The 13,459-nt window shown below is 43.2% G+C and overlaps 1 protein-coding gene and 1 pseudogene across 4 annotated transcripts in view; both read right to left on the bottom strand.

The window, feature by feature from the left end:
* Nucleotides 1-6,981, bottom strand: part of PACSIN2 (protein kinase C and casein kinase substrate in neurons 2) — a 66,826-nt gene extending 59,845 nt beyond the window's left edge. For all 4 annotated transcript variants that reach the window (XM_015571928.1, XM_015571930.1, XM_015571929.1 and 1 more), the window contains exon 1: nucleotides 6,910-6,981. The gene's annotated coding sequence lies outside the window, so the exon portion shown is untranslated. The remainder of the gene's footprint in view (nucleotides 1-6,909) is intronic.
* LOC107185020 lies at nucleotides 2,401-6,995 on the bottom strand (annotated as a pseudogene).
* Nucleotides 6,996-13,459: the final 6,464 nt, after the last annotated feature.

Genomic DNA, 13,459 nt, shown 5'->3' with positions numbered 1-13,459 from the left:
ATGTACTTAAGCATGATTGTTCATAGTTAAAGAGATTAATTACCCGCCTGGCACTTAGTGAAGGGGTTTTATTCCCTCCCTAGCTTCAGGGGAAAATCTCTACCTGGGGAAACAACCTTTCCTGGAGAGGTGACCTTGGTTAAAACACATAGTGCCAAGAAGGTGAGCAAATATATTAAGAACAGTATGCCATATATGCCAGGTCCCTTGAAACAGCAAGGATGGACCGGCTCCCGGCAATATTATATGCTGAGTAACAATGACTGCCAACTAAGAATTCCATACCCAGCAAAACTAGTTTTTAAGAACAAAGAATTTGGCATTTTAAGACAGATAACATATATACCACACCAAAAAATCTTCACAGAAAAGGAAATATTAAAGAATATACTTTAGGCAAAATGAAATAATCTGAGGTGAAAAGCTTGAAGCACAAGAAAGATGGTAAGTGAATATACTGGTAAATATATGGATAAATCTAAACAGCATTGACTGCATGAAACACAACATCTAATTTTCAGAATTAAACAATTCAGGAAAGAAATACTGGACAAGTTGGAAGGAAGTGTGGAGTTAAAAGGATTTAAATCCTTTCATTAGTCAAGGGAAAAGTAAAGACATTACTTTAAATTTTGTTAAATGCGTTAAAATATCTAGGATAGCTACTAGGATAGCTTAACCACTATGCCTGCCATAGACTAGACAGAATTTAATTTCTAACTTAAGAAAAAACAAATGCAATGAAGGGGTGAGGGGTAACAACAGGATTCAAAACAAAAGAAGGCAAAAAACACTGCTTGTTACATAAATATCTAACCACTATGTTGTACACCTGAATCTAATATAATATTGTATGTCAACTGTAATAAAAAATAAATGAAAAGAATCTAAAAGAATTTTTTTTAACTCACCAGAAAAACTATAGCAACTAGAAGGCACCAGAACAAGAAAAGGCTGCATCTATGCAATACCATTCCTATTTATATTGTACTAGAGGTATTAGCCGATGCAATAAAGAAAATAGAAAGAAGATGTAAGAATTAGAAAAGAAAGAAAACATCATTATTTGTTGCTGATAGGGTTTTAGCAAGCTTGATGGACTGCTGGGATTTCAGAGCTACAGTGCTGGGGGCTCTGTGCAGTGGGTCTCTTTTACCATGAGGGAAATACCATTGTAATCCTCACTTGACAGATAAAGACACTGAGACTCAGACAGGTGGAATATCTTGCCCAAAGCCCGCTGGCAAGTAAATGACTACCTACTTTTGAAATTAAATCTCTCTGTCCCCAAAGCTTAACCACTATGCCTGCCACAGAGTGAGAGAGAAATGATGAGGACACCACCTACACTCTCCCAGACGCAAGGATGACTGTGATTACAAGTGCAATGGAGTACAAAGAGATACTGACCTGAAGGAAGCCAGGGAAGAGAGCCTGAGGCAAGATCTGAAGCTTGCAGGGAATGGATTTCTTCAGCATTTTGACTTTTCTAACAAAGACATCATGGACCGGATAAATAGGTTGGCAAAGCTTTTCCACGTCTTTCCCAATGCCAGCTGGAATCCATTATTGACCACTGCTTTCAAATCACTTGTCTGCACCTCTTGGCTCATGATCTCCATCATCTTCTGGATTTGGTGGACCTGCTGATGCTGAGCAAAGAAGGCTTCCGAATCTGATTGTAGCTTTTTTCAGTATAACCAACACGGAGTAGATGAAGGAACTAACCACCAGTAGTCTTGACATCAATATGAGCTTGGTTTGCCATTTTTTGACCATGGAGCACATTCTATCTCGAATAACATCCATGCGATGAAAATTAGGTAGTGTTTGCCCTGAACAGCCTCAGTAATTGACTTGACTTTTCTAAATGCAACTTCATAGTTCTGAAGATCAGCTAGACTCACTTCAAAAACACGACTCTTGTCCAGCTAGGGTGGCTCAGTGATTGAGCATTGAACCAGGAGGTCACAGTTCAATTCCGGGTGGGAGCATATGGCTGGGTTGCAACTCAGTCCCCAGTTGGGGCATGTAGGAGGCAGCCAATCAATGATTCTCTCTCACCATTGATATTCATATCTCTCTGTCTCTCCCTTCCTCTCTGAAATCAATAAACATATATTTTAAAACACACACACAACATGACTCTTGAGCCTGGAAAGTGTAGCACAGTGGTTAACCATGGACCCATGAACCAAGAGGTCACTGGTTCGATTCCTGGTCAGGGCCCATGCCCAGGTTGCAGGTTCAATCCCCAGTAGGAAGCATACAGGAGGCAGCTGATTGATGTTTCTCTCTCTCTATCCTATCCCTATCCTTTCCTCTCTCTAAAATCAATAAAACATATTTTTTTAAAAACACAATCCTTGAGATCATCAGATGTGATTTTGGCTCCTTGAGTTCTGTGACTAGTGTTTTTCCAACATTTCTTATACTGAACACAGAAGGTGTTTTCATGTCATGTCACACCAACCTTCCTTGGAAAATGAATGGACTACTTCCTTATTGGCTCCCCTTTTGCTGCCTTCTGTAAGGCACTTGTTCTTTTTGGGGGGGGTGAGGGGGTGGAAATACTCTTTTATTTTGGAAACAAATCAAAAGGGGGTTAGGAAATGAAGCACCTTAAGCAATGCTCTGTTGAGACTTCTTTTCAAGACCCCAGAATCTTCACAGGCATAACTTGGGCTCAAAAACATTTCCTTTCTCAGAGCCAAGAATGGCCAGCAAATAGTAGGGATTAGAGGATGGGGAGGGTGGGGAGATTGGTGCTGAGAGTAAGGCACTGCCCTGCTGGTGTGGCTCAAGCGGTTGAGCATTGACCCATGAACCAAGAGAATAAGGCACTGGTTCTTGCAGACCGCCATGGTGCTGCTCAGAGAGCCAACAGGCTCAAATATGCCATATTCTTCCTGACCTCCTGGCCTCTGTATATATTGTTTTCTCCATCTCTTGTGTGACTGAAAACCCCTGTCTCCAAAACACACCTGTGATGTTTTCCCAGCCTCCCCCATTCTTCACGGCAGAACGAGGTCCCTATAATTCTAGATGACTCATCACCCCCATCTACTCCACTGGACTGTGAGCTTCTCCGAGGCAAGAACTCGACAATCATGGATCTCAGGGCCGAGCACAGTGCCTGACACAGACTGACAAAACAGAACTACTTCTTCTTCTTCTTCTTTTTTTAGAAAGTAAGTATCCATCTGTATAAATAAATGTATACTGTATTTAAGAGGCAGTAAGACTCTTCCCATTCTCATTTCTTCTTTCTTTCATAATGTGCAGCAGCAGGTAGAAAGATCTCTCCAAGGTTGCCTCAAAGCCCAGAGGAATGAATGTTCTGGTAGACCTGGGGCTCTGCTGATGGGGGCCGGGCCACATGGGAGCAATGCTGACACCAGGCCCGGTCACCTCTGTACCACTCACTCATGGTCTGGTTGGTGATGGCCAGGTATAGCGCAAAGCACAGGAAACCACCCAGGAGGAAGTTCGGTACAACAACAAAACCCAGAATGAAGACTATACTTGGGCATGTCAGGAAAGGTACTGACAAAGATGGTGTTGGTAACTTGGAAGTATCCAACATCATCAACATTAAGTCTCCAGGTACAAGTCTGACACCACCACCAACTAGACTAGAAACACAGTGCACACAACGACCATGGTGGCAGCTGAGGCATTCACCGTCAAGGGGTAGATGAGGAAGTACCTAGCATTCCAGGCCCCGATGCACAGTGATGGGACGGACGGTGCAATTTAGGAACAATGAATTGTTCCTAAACACTGGGCCACACACTGCAGGGCCTGGATTGCGCTGGTCTCCTCAGATCACAAGCAGAGCACCTCGTGTTCCTTGGGAACATCACTTCATGGAATTCATAACCGTGAAGAAACAATCATTTGTTTGCTTTTGTTATGATACCACCGTCGGTTATACAACTTAGGGTGAACAAAACCAGGTTTTACTATCAGCAGCAGATAGTGTAGAAGAAGGTAATACAAAGAGAAGTCCAGCTCTTGACAGTAGCCAAACATTTCCCGTGTATTCAGTATAAACCATTCCTTGCAAGATGAGGTGCAGGATAATGGTGTGGTTTCGTGTATGAAATAGGAAATGAAGCAATCTTAGCATGGCTCTCCGAAGGCATTCTGGAATTATATAGGGAAATATCTGTGTCTTCCCTGATCGGGCCTTTCAGGTAATGGGTTTTCAAGCAGATGTAGGCCCTAGAGCGGGGTAAACACCACCCATCAGCACCAAAGCCCAGTAGAACATGAGAACCAGATCCATCCTGGGGATTTTCTCGTTTAGATAATTTTCAGCAACAGCCCTGGCATTCCCCCTCCCAACAGTTATGGAGAATTCAAACAATGTCTCCTGAGCAATGGCATGCGCCTGGCACACAGGTGACACCCAAAGCTGCAGCAGTCCTCACTGCTCCAGGAGGCGGAGTCTGGCTCCAGGAGCGACCAGCGCGTGCGCCATGCTGGTGCCTCCACGGCATACCTAGAACACCTTATTTTTAAGAAAAACCTCTCTCCAAAGCCCTTCGTGCTTGAGGTAGCTCATTATACACCTACGCCAAATGGTACTTAGTTTAGAAATTAAATGAGAAGAATGAATGCACCCATGCAGAAAGGAACAATGGATCTAGCCAGCCGGCATCCAGGCCGACTGCCCCTCCAGGCTGTGACCTAATAGAAACGAGCCCGGAGCTCGCTCAGGTGCCTGCGTGTCCCTGCCTGTCCCTCGGTGAGAGCGGTCAGGTGGTGGGATGATGACAGCTCATAGAAACCTCACACGATGATTTTTCATCAAGATGACAACTTCTACCATCCCAAATCAAACTCTTCAACGTCAGCAGTTTACTGGATGCACCAAAGAATAAATGAAATGCCTTACAGTTCAACATTAAATACACAAAGATTTCTCCTCCCAAAGTGATCCTGCTGCTTGCCTGCATGGCCTCATGGTCTCATACATAACATTTTCAGAGGTAAATTAACAAAGTCAATAGGTATTTCGTCAGAGTTCACTGTGCCCTGTGCTATTTTTTTCTTTATGTGTCTTTTATTTGTGGAAAAGAACCGTAATGAGAGCAATTCATTGTTCCTAAATTGCCCTGTGCTTCATTTATTTTGCTAAACTAGCAGTAGCAATATGTGTCAGAAACTTGAGAATCAAAGACAGAATTCCAAGCTGGGAAGTGCAACATTTAGCCTGTCAACTACATCAACATCATGTCAAGTAAGCATTTTTCAGCAAAATCATTCTCCCCTGATCTCCCTCAAGGACTCTGCTGCAGAACAAATCCCAATAGGAAGCAAGACTGAATATGAAATTTAGTCTTCAGTTTAACAAAAAGAAATTTTCTCTCCTGTACTATTGTGATGGCCACTGGCAAACATTTCAAATTCAGAATACGTCCTATTAGATTCTTTAAGTCATCCAGAAATAGGACAATATGCTTTGTGAGACCACATCAAGATTCATGTCTTATAATTCACGAATGACAGAGTCTAATGAGAAAAAAATTTAGGCCAGATTCCCAGGGCTGAAGGAAACGTTAAATAGACAGCTACTCTGTCATTTGGTATCAAGGCAGAACTGTGAGATGCAAATGCATTTAGACCAGCCTGGGGACACATGACTGTAGTGACTTCAAAAGCAATCTCTACAGAAAGAGACCACTGCAACTCACTCACTCCTTACTCAGACCTCTTTACCCCGCTCTAGGGCCTAGACAGGGGTGGGCAAACGTTTTGACTCGAGGGCCACAATGGGTTCTTAAACTGGCCCGGAGGCCGGAACAAAAGCATGGATGAAGTGTTTGTGTGAACTAATACATGTTAACACTGCTGCTGGTGAAGGAGCGGAGGGGAGAGCAAGAGAACCCTCCGCTCTTTCAGCTCCGCGGGCCGGACAGAACAGCCGAACTGGCTGGATCCGGCCCACGGGCCGTAGTTTGCCCACGGCTGGCCTAGGATCTACCTGGGATACTGGGAGGCGTTTCTTCAACCTAGAGGAGGTTCTAAGGGCATCCTACAGGCCTGGAGAGAAGGCCTGAGCAGAGTGGACGTGAGGAAGACCTCGATGACACCACCAGCACAAACTCTGGTCCAATAGCAACCCGTCCTGCAGCCAAGTCAGCACCACATCCCCCTCAGATCTTTACATTTCACAGACATACCAGAATACACACTAATGTGGGCAGAAGCGAGGGGCAAGGAGGAATATCAAATACTACTTACTGACTAGGACAATTATATATTAATGACATGTTTATATATACATATTTATGCATATATGTTAAGAAGGCCAATTATATATTAAGTAAAGGAAATCAGTTAAAATATTCTATACTTAACATGTACTGAAAATATAGGGTGTCCCCCCCAAAAAAGGTATACACACTTTAACAGCTGTTAATTCATTTAATTTTCACTCCTTTTCAGGTTTAACTGATTTGACATAATGGGTGAAGCCAGACTAAAGCTTTGAGCAAATAAAATTTATCCTAAAGTGCCACTAGACTTTTTTTTTTTAATGGGGATACATAAAAGATAAAGTTTAAGGTACAAACCCAGCAACAATCAACAAACTGAGGGCACACAAATACCGAACGAAATGATTCTTGATGTTTGCAATTCCGTTGTTTCATGTTATCAACAATGGCTGGACCAAAACGGTCATAAGTTTGAAAACGGGCATTGACAAAAAAAATTATTCATTTCTGTAGCTTCTTTTAAGTTTTGAAAAAGAACTGTATGTTAATAACCACTGACTTTATAATCATTTATAGTGCATATATTTTTGGGGACACCCTGTATATAAGAATGATTGGGGGACAAAGGTAACTAGATTAGGGGAGCAGTGAACTTTCTCCATCCCTGAAGCGGGCTCCTCACCTTCCTTAGCCGGATGGGTCCTCTGGTTCACCAAATGCAAGTGGCCTCTCCGAGGATAACGACAGCACAGACAACCAGAACACCAGGAGGGAAGACACAGCTCCAACCTATTACATAAAAACAGTGCTCATGTTTCCTCCTTCAGTCTCAGGTTTTATACATTCGAATAGGTATAAAGTTATTGACCACAACTTCAAGTATAATTAAAATATTTAAGAAAATGCCTGTTTTCCTACGGTACATTTGTTTCAGAAATTCTTCAAGACATGTATACTCTATACACTTCAGAAAATACGAATAAGTGCTTTTCCATGAACCTCCCCCCAAGGCATTTTAAGGTGACTGGACAGAAGGAGCCACACTGAGGTCTAAGAACAGTCACCCACTGTTCTCAGTACGCCTCTATTTGCATCTAATTCCCATACTTGACTTTCAGAAAGATTCAAATTTGATTTTTAGGAGAGACTATTTTTAACTGATTCTGGAAAGTGGTGGGTAAATTCCATTTTTTATAAATTTAAATCATTTCCTCCTTTATTTGTATCATAATGTATTGTTTTATAGTCTGAAAACCTGGGTCGGTGTAGACTTAGTAAGGTTAGCAAGACTTAGAGTTGTCAGTATTCCCTAACCGGGGCTGAAATGCTCCCAGAGTTCAGGCTTTTCCTTTCACATCCTGAGAAATCTCTTTCAAAGAAAAATCGAATTCCTTTGTCTGTTTCTTTTATTAGTTGTGATTTTATTAAGTTTGGATTTCTCATCTAGCAGTTAATCATATAGCGAGGTTCATTTATAACAATAACAGTTAAGACCTACTTTACTAGGGGAGAAGAAAAACTCTATTTCATAATCTCTCTCAGAGGAAGAAATTTCAATGCTCTTTGTGGCTTGAGGTAATTCAAGTACACCTATGCCACTTAAGAAAATCTATAACAATAAAAGCATAATATACTAATTAGACCAGACGACCTTCTGGATGAAGCCGGGGCTGTGAGGGAAGCCCGTGTCCCAGGTGCCAGAGGGAAACCAGTGCCGGCAGCCGGGGAACAAAGGCCTACTCTTGTACAAATTTCGTGCATTGGGCTTCTAGTTATTAAATAAAAGCTGAGTATTAAAAAATGAAAGAAATAAAAATGGACTCATCAGAAGAAAGGAGCCATTTTTAACCTCGTGCTATTAATCTGGAGATAATGTGGATAATGAAGATAAAGGAAAGGCCAACGACTCGGGCGTCAGGAGACCTAGGTTCTAGACTCTCTCAGCTACCAAGCTGTGTGACCTTGGACAAGTCAACAAGGCATTTTGACTCTTGGTCTTAATTCTTTTGTTTAAAAATAAATAAAGGACTGAATATATCGACTCTAAGAGTCATCACAACTTTAAATACCATGTCCTCACCTTTTTAATTATGCCACCAAATAAATAATAGAAGTATGTGGCTGGGAAAACAAAACACTACCGATGTATAAAAAGAAAGGGGGGAGGCTAATCTTTACTACTGGCTTAAATCTCGGACCTGCAAGACATGCTTTGGTTCGAAGTTCTACTACTTCTTTATTATTTTCATAAATGCAGCAGTTAAAGTTCATCTAGAATTCAGTAAAATATCGACTTAAGTAAGAAAGAATTGAAGGAAATGTTCAGAATTACAAGAGCAAGGGCAAAACTGATGGACATGATTAAGGTCTGAGAGAAATATTATACATTTGGGGGAGTTCTAGAAAACAGGAAGTATGCAGCTCTAACAGTATTAGACATATACAGATCACGCCAGGAATGACCTCACAAGAAAATATGCTGCTCTGTGGGGCACAGACTGTACCGCATGGCACTTTCTGGAGAACAGAAAGAGGCTGCCTCTCCAGTGTTCACAGCACGAGGTGATCCAATAACACATTCACTCAGCAACGGTCACTCACGTTGTCAGGATTAGGGATGACCCCCGCCCCCCCTGCAATGACAGTGCTGCATAAATACAGGGGAGGGGAGGGGAGGGAGCCATCATTTTTCAATTCTAGAATAAGACTTCCAAGATAAGAAACAGATATGTATGTAAAGCTGCTCAGTTACTGAAGCAATAAAAGTTTTACATGTTGCTATCTAATAAAAATAAAAGCAAAGTGTCTAGTGACAGCTGTCGGATGGGACGAGGGCACAGGGTCCCGCTGAGAAAGCGCTGGCTGAGGAGGAAGGCGGGGGGACTGCAGCAGCGCACGCTAATTCTGGCTGGGAGTCCAGTCGGGAGTAGACTGACATAAAACAGCAATTACAGACACCGGGAAAAGCTAATTTACCCGTTTTCTCTCACAAGTTCCACTTACATGCTGTAGATTAGATGAGGCTGTTAAGAGAGAAAATGGCAGCATGTAATGACCATAATGCTGAAAGCAGGGGGGTAACAGTTACCTCAAGTAACTCATTTAGCTCCCCAGTAAGAAAAAAACACAGCTAGAAACATGGAAGCTAGCCTAAAAAACATGCCGAAGTTTCCAATTTATCCCCCCTATATTGAAATGAAGCATGCACATATGTTCGAAAACCAGAGTAAAAATTATAAAGCACAATCCTTCATTTGTTTAGGTCAAAATCTATACACCGAGAAAATCAAACACTGACGTTTTCTCAAAGCATTCTGCAGAAAACATTCCACACTGCGTAGTTAATATTTAACGTCCTAAACATTTCTTTAGAAGCTGTAAAACTAGGTGAGCTTAAAGGTAAGATTTCCGTGAAAACTTAATCACTCAGGAAAAAAAAATAATGAAAGAAAATTTACTTTCAAAAAAGGTCTACCTTAAAGGAAATGTCCACCTTAAATAGCACACTCACGTTTCTCTGTCAAATGCTGGCTTCCACTGCCTAACTTTGCAGCTCAGATTCGGTACCTGCCTCCTTGCAACCCTGCTGGTATGTCTGACCTCGGCTCCCAGCGGAATCCCAGCCCATTTCATCATTTCCTGTTGGCTGCCGACTCCTTGCAGCTGAGATAAGGCCAGTCTCTGCACTGCTGCATTCGTCCTACAGCACGAGCTTCTCAGACTGCAGCCCAGGGCCTTCTGGGACCATCACAAAAGAGCTTTCTTTTCAGAAAGTGACCAAATAGAAATATTGGTCTTCTATGGACAATCAGAGAGACATGAGGTCTGAGAACAAAAGTCCTATTACCCCCCCCCCAAAATCAAGTTGGAGTGTATACATTAACTTATACCATATGTGATAGTCTCAGAATTCTTCTGAGGAGAAAAAGACTTGCTCTGTATCTAAGGAGCCAGGCGGCACAGGAGTTAACGTGACAAGGCCTTACTTGCATGAGATAATCTTACATTGTCCCTACTTCTCTCTGAGTCCACACACCAAAGCAAAGCAGCTTGTTAGTGGGAAATGCAGGCTCACTGCTGCAGACAGGCAGGGGACCGAACCCATCTCCCCGGAGCACGCACAACTGACTCCCAAGAACCGGGCCCCTCAAATACACAAATGTAAATGCCAAACACAAAAACTCCTTATCTCCTAGAGCTTTACTCTAGGAGAGTAAGAATTGAAAGTAGAGCGGGAAAAATAAAATAATAATATAATTTTAGGTGAGGAAGAAGAGATCCTATATCTCCTCATTTTCAAATGGATGTGCCCAGAAGACTACTGTATACTTACTTCCCTCTAGCAAAAGTAAAGAGGAGGCACAATCTATGCTGCTTGAAGCCAGGATCGGACAAAGTGGAAGAGCACAGGGTAGAAGAGGTCAGAGGGGGCACTTTTAGAGCAGTGTCCTATCTCTTCAGCTATTATAGGTGTGCTGTGTTTGTAAAAATGTATTGGTATTTATAATATGTGCACTTTTATGGATATATATTATGCAACAATATAAAAAAAATATAAACACTACTGAAAAGAGCAAATATTGGAACTCATCTGCAAAAACAGACAAGAAACAAATATTCCAAGGGCTCAATTTCTCCAAAGTGCGCTCCTAGAAGATACATGTTCACCCCCACCCCGTGGCACCCTGGGATGGTGGCGGCCAGAACAGGATCAGACCATTCCCTCCTTGCAACATGGGCCTAAGGAGAAGTCTGTGACTTCTGAGAAAAAATATGTAATTGGCAAAAGGATATATTGCAAGAGGAAAGGGGAAATTATGTTAAGTGGATATACTTGCTACCCAAATTTATTCAAAAATCTAAAAAACAGCCATCTAGTCTGACCTTATAACAATAAACAGAACAGTTAAAAATCTTTCTATAATCTGTGTTTAGAAAATTTTTAATGGAAAAACAACAAAAAGCAAAGACCATATCAATACAAGGCTTGATTAACTGACATATGAGAATATAATAATTCACCTTCCCTCTCCCCAAAAAAACAACGAAGAATTTGACCCAAGGCACATTCCACTGTACTAAGTCAATGACTCCCTTACAGAGGGCGCACCTAGGAGTAGGCGGCCAGCCATACTCCAGCAGCATCCTCTGGTCTACAGGGGCCAGCACATCTTCCCAGGGTCGGATGTGGGACAGACAGGATCAGGAGTTAGGGGTCTAATTGCCCTAACAGTCATTTTGTCCAGGGACAGACACTAAGGCTGGAAAAGGCTGAGCTTCAGATCAAACAATGTTTCTAGAGCAGCCGTAGGCAAACTATGGCCTGCGGGCCGGATCCGGCCCATTCGGCTGTTCTGTCCACCCGCTGAGCCGAAAGAGCGGAGGGTTCTCTTGCTCTCCCCTCTGCTCCTTCACCAGCAGCAGTGTTAACATGTATTAGTTCACACAAACACTCCATCCATGCTTTTGTTCCGGCCCTCCGGTCCAGTTTAAGAACCCATTGTGGCCCTCGAGTCAAAAAGTTTGCCCACCCCTGTTCTAGAGACTACTTCAGTGTACCTTAGCACAGCACATGGGCAGTCTTTCTAAAACGAATGATCTAGTGGTTATATTTCACAGTACTTTAACTATATTTAAGCAGCACCAAAAAAAAATGATATTTTCTTCCACTAAGAAAAACAAACGTGTGAGTTCTGGCAAAGCAAACTGGTTGTCCACCTTTTATCAGCCAGCAAGGCAGAAACTCTTCTTTGCCCCAAGTCTCACTTAGGGTTCTTGGTTATGGGGAGGGGACAATCATAGCAACCATGCAAGGTAGATGTATTCATTCTGTTTGTCTAACACCCTCATTCTCATTTTTTTTAATCCAACGAACACAGGCTGCTTAATAAACATATATACAATGCTGCCTTTATTTAGGGTTAATCATGACCCATGACCCATGAGCTAAGTACTGCCACCTCCTCCATTGCCCAGGCGAGATAACGGAAGGACGGAGAGGTTATGTTACCTGCCCAGTATCCCAGAGCTAGTATGGCGAGGAGCCAGGATTTGAGCCCAAGCAGTCAGCCTCCAGAGTCCGGTGCTAACCACCAGAGCACACTGTCTCTCCATCTTGGCTTCCCTGAAGGATCACAGCTCGGTCTCAATAACATGTCTATCTGAACTAAATTGAGAATGCAGGTAGCAGTGGGGCCATGAGTGATGAGACCAGCTTTCCAGCGTGGCCGGTACCTGCAGCCACACCTCACAGTGGCAGAAGCTCGGGCAGCTCTCCCTCCTCAGGTGGTGCTGGGACAGAAAGACTACTCTAGGGAAACCCATGTGCTAACCTCTAGGGTACAGGGACTAAACTGGTATTTCCAGTTCCGATCTGGTTTCTGTCACCTGACTTGGAACCGCTGGGCATTCATTCAACAAACATTAGTGCCAAGCACAGTGCTTAGGGCCTCAGGGTCCGTACCCTGGGCTGCTCACAGTGCATGGCAGGCACAGGAGTAAATAAGTAAAACTGGCATGAGCTGATCAACGCTGGAGCCAGGTGCGGAGGGAACGCTGTGAAGGAGCAGTGGCCCCGTGTGGGAAGCAGGGTCAGGGAAGGCTTCACAAAGGAGGGGGCCCAGTTGGTTCTCTGACAGCTTGTCACTGACACACTCACAGCATGTGGATTAGGCCAAAAACATTTCGGAAAGAGTCCAGCAAGTTAGCTGAAGACTAGCAGCGCCATCCAGTACCTTGGCCACGGCACACAGCAGCGGGGGGTTCTAATGAAGTCTTTCCCTGGCATAGCTCACAAACATCAGGACAGCATCTGGCCAGGCAGCCTCTTGCTTTCTGATACCTCTGTTACATGACTGTCACACGCTAAAAATGGCTGCCTTTGCTGAGCTCTTTTTTTTTTTAATATGTTTTTACTAGAGGCCCGATGCACAAAATTCGTGCAAGGGGCTCGGCCCCTGCCTCTGTCTCAGCTGCCTCTGCCTTGGTCCCCCTCCCCCATCGGCTTTGTCTGGAAGGACGTCCAGTCTAATTAGCATATTACGCTTTTATTATTATAGATTGATTTCAGAGAGAGGAAGGGAGAGGGAGAAAGAGACAGAAACATTAATTTTTTTTAATTAAATCTTTATTGTTCAGATTATTACATTTGTTCCTCTTTTTTTCCCCCATAGCTCCCCTCCTCCCAGTTCCCGCCCCACCCTCCCCCCTCACTCCCCACCCACCGTCCTCAT

Source organism: Myotis davidii, unplaced genomic scaffold (assembly GCF_000327345.1).
Source record: "Myotis davidii unplaced genomic scaffold, ASM32734v1 scaffold428, whole genome shotgun sequence".
In the NCBI taxonomy this organism is placed as follows: Eukaryota; Metazoa; Chordata; class Mammalia; order Chiroptera; family Vespertilionidae; genus Myotis; species Myotis davidii.
The sequence above is the reverse complement of the archived record's forward strand: the minus strand, read 5'-3'. Positions and strand labels throughout refer to the sequence as shown.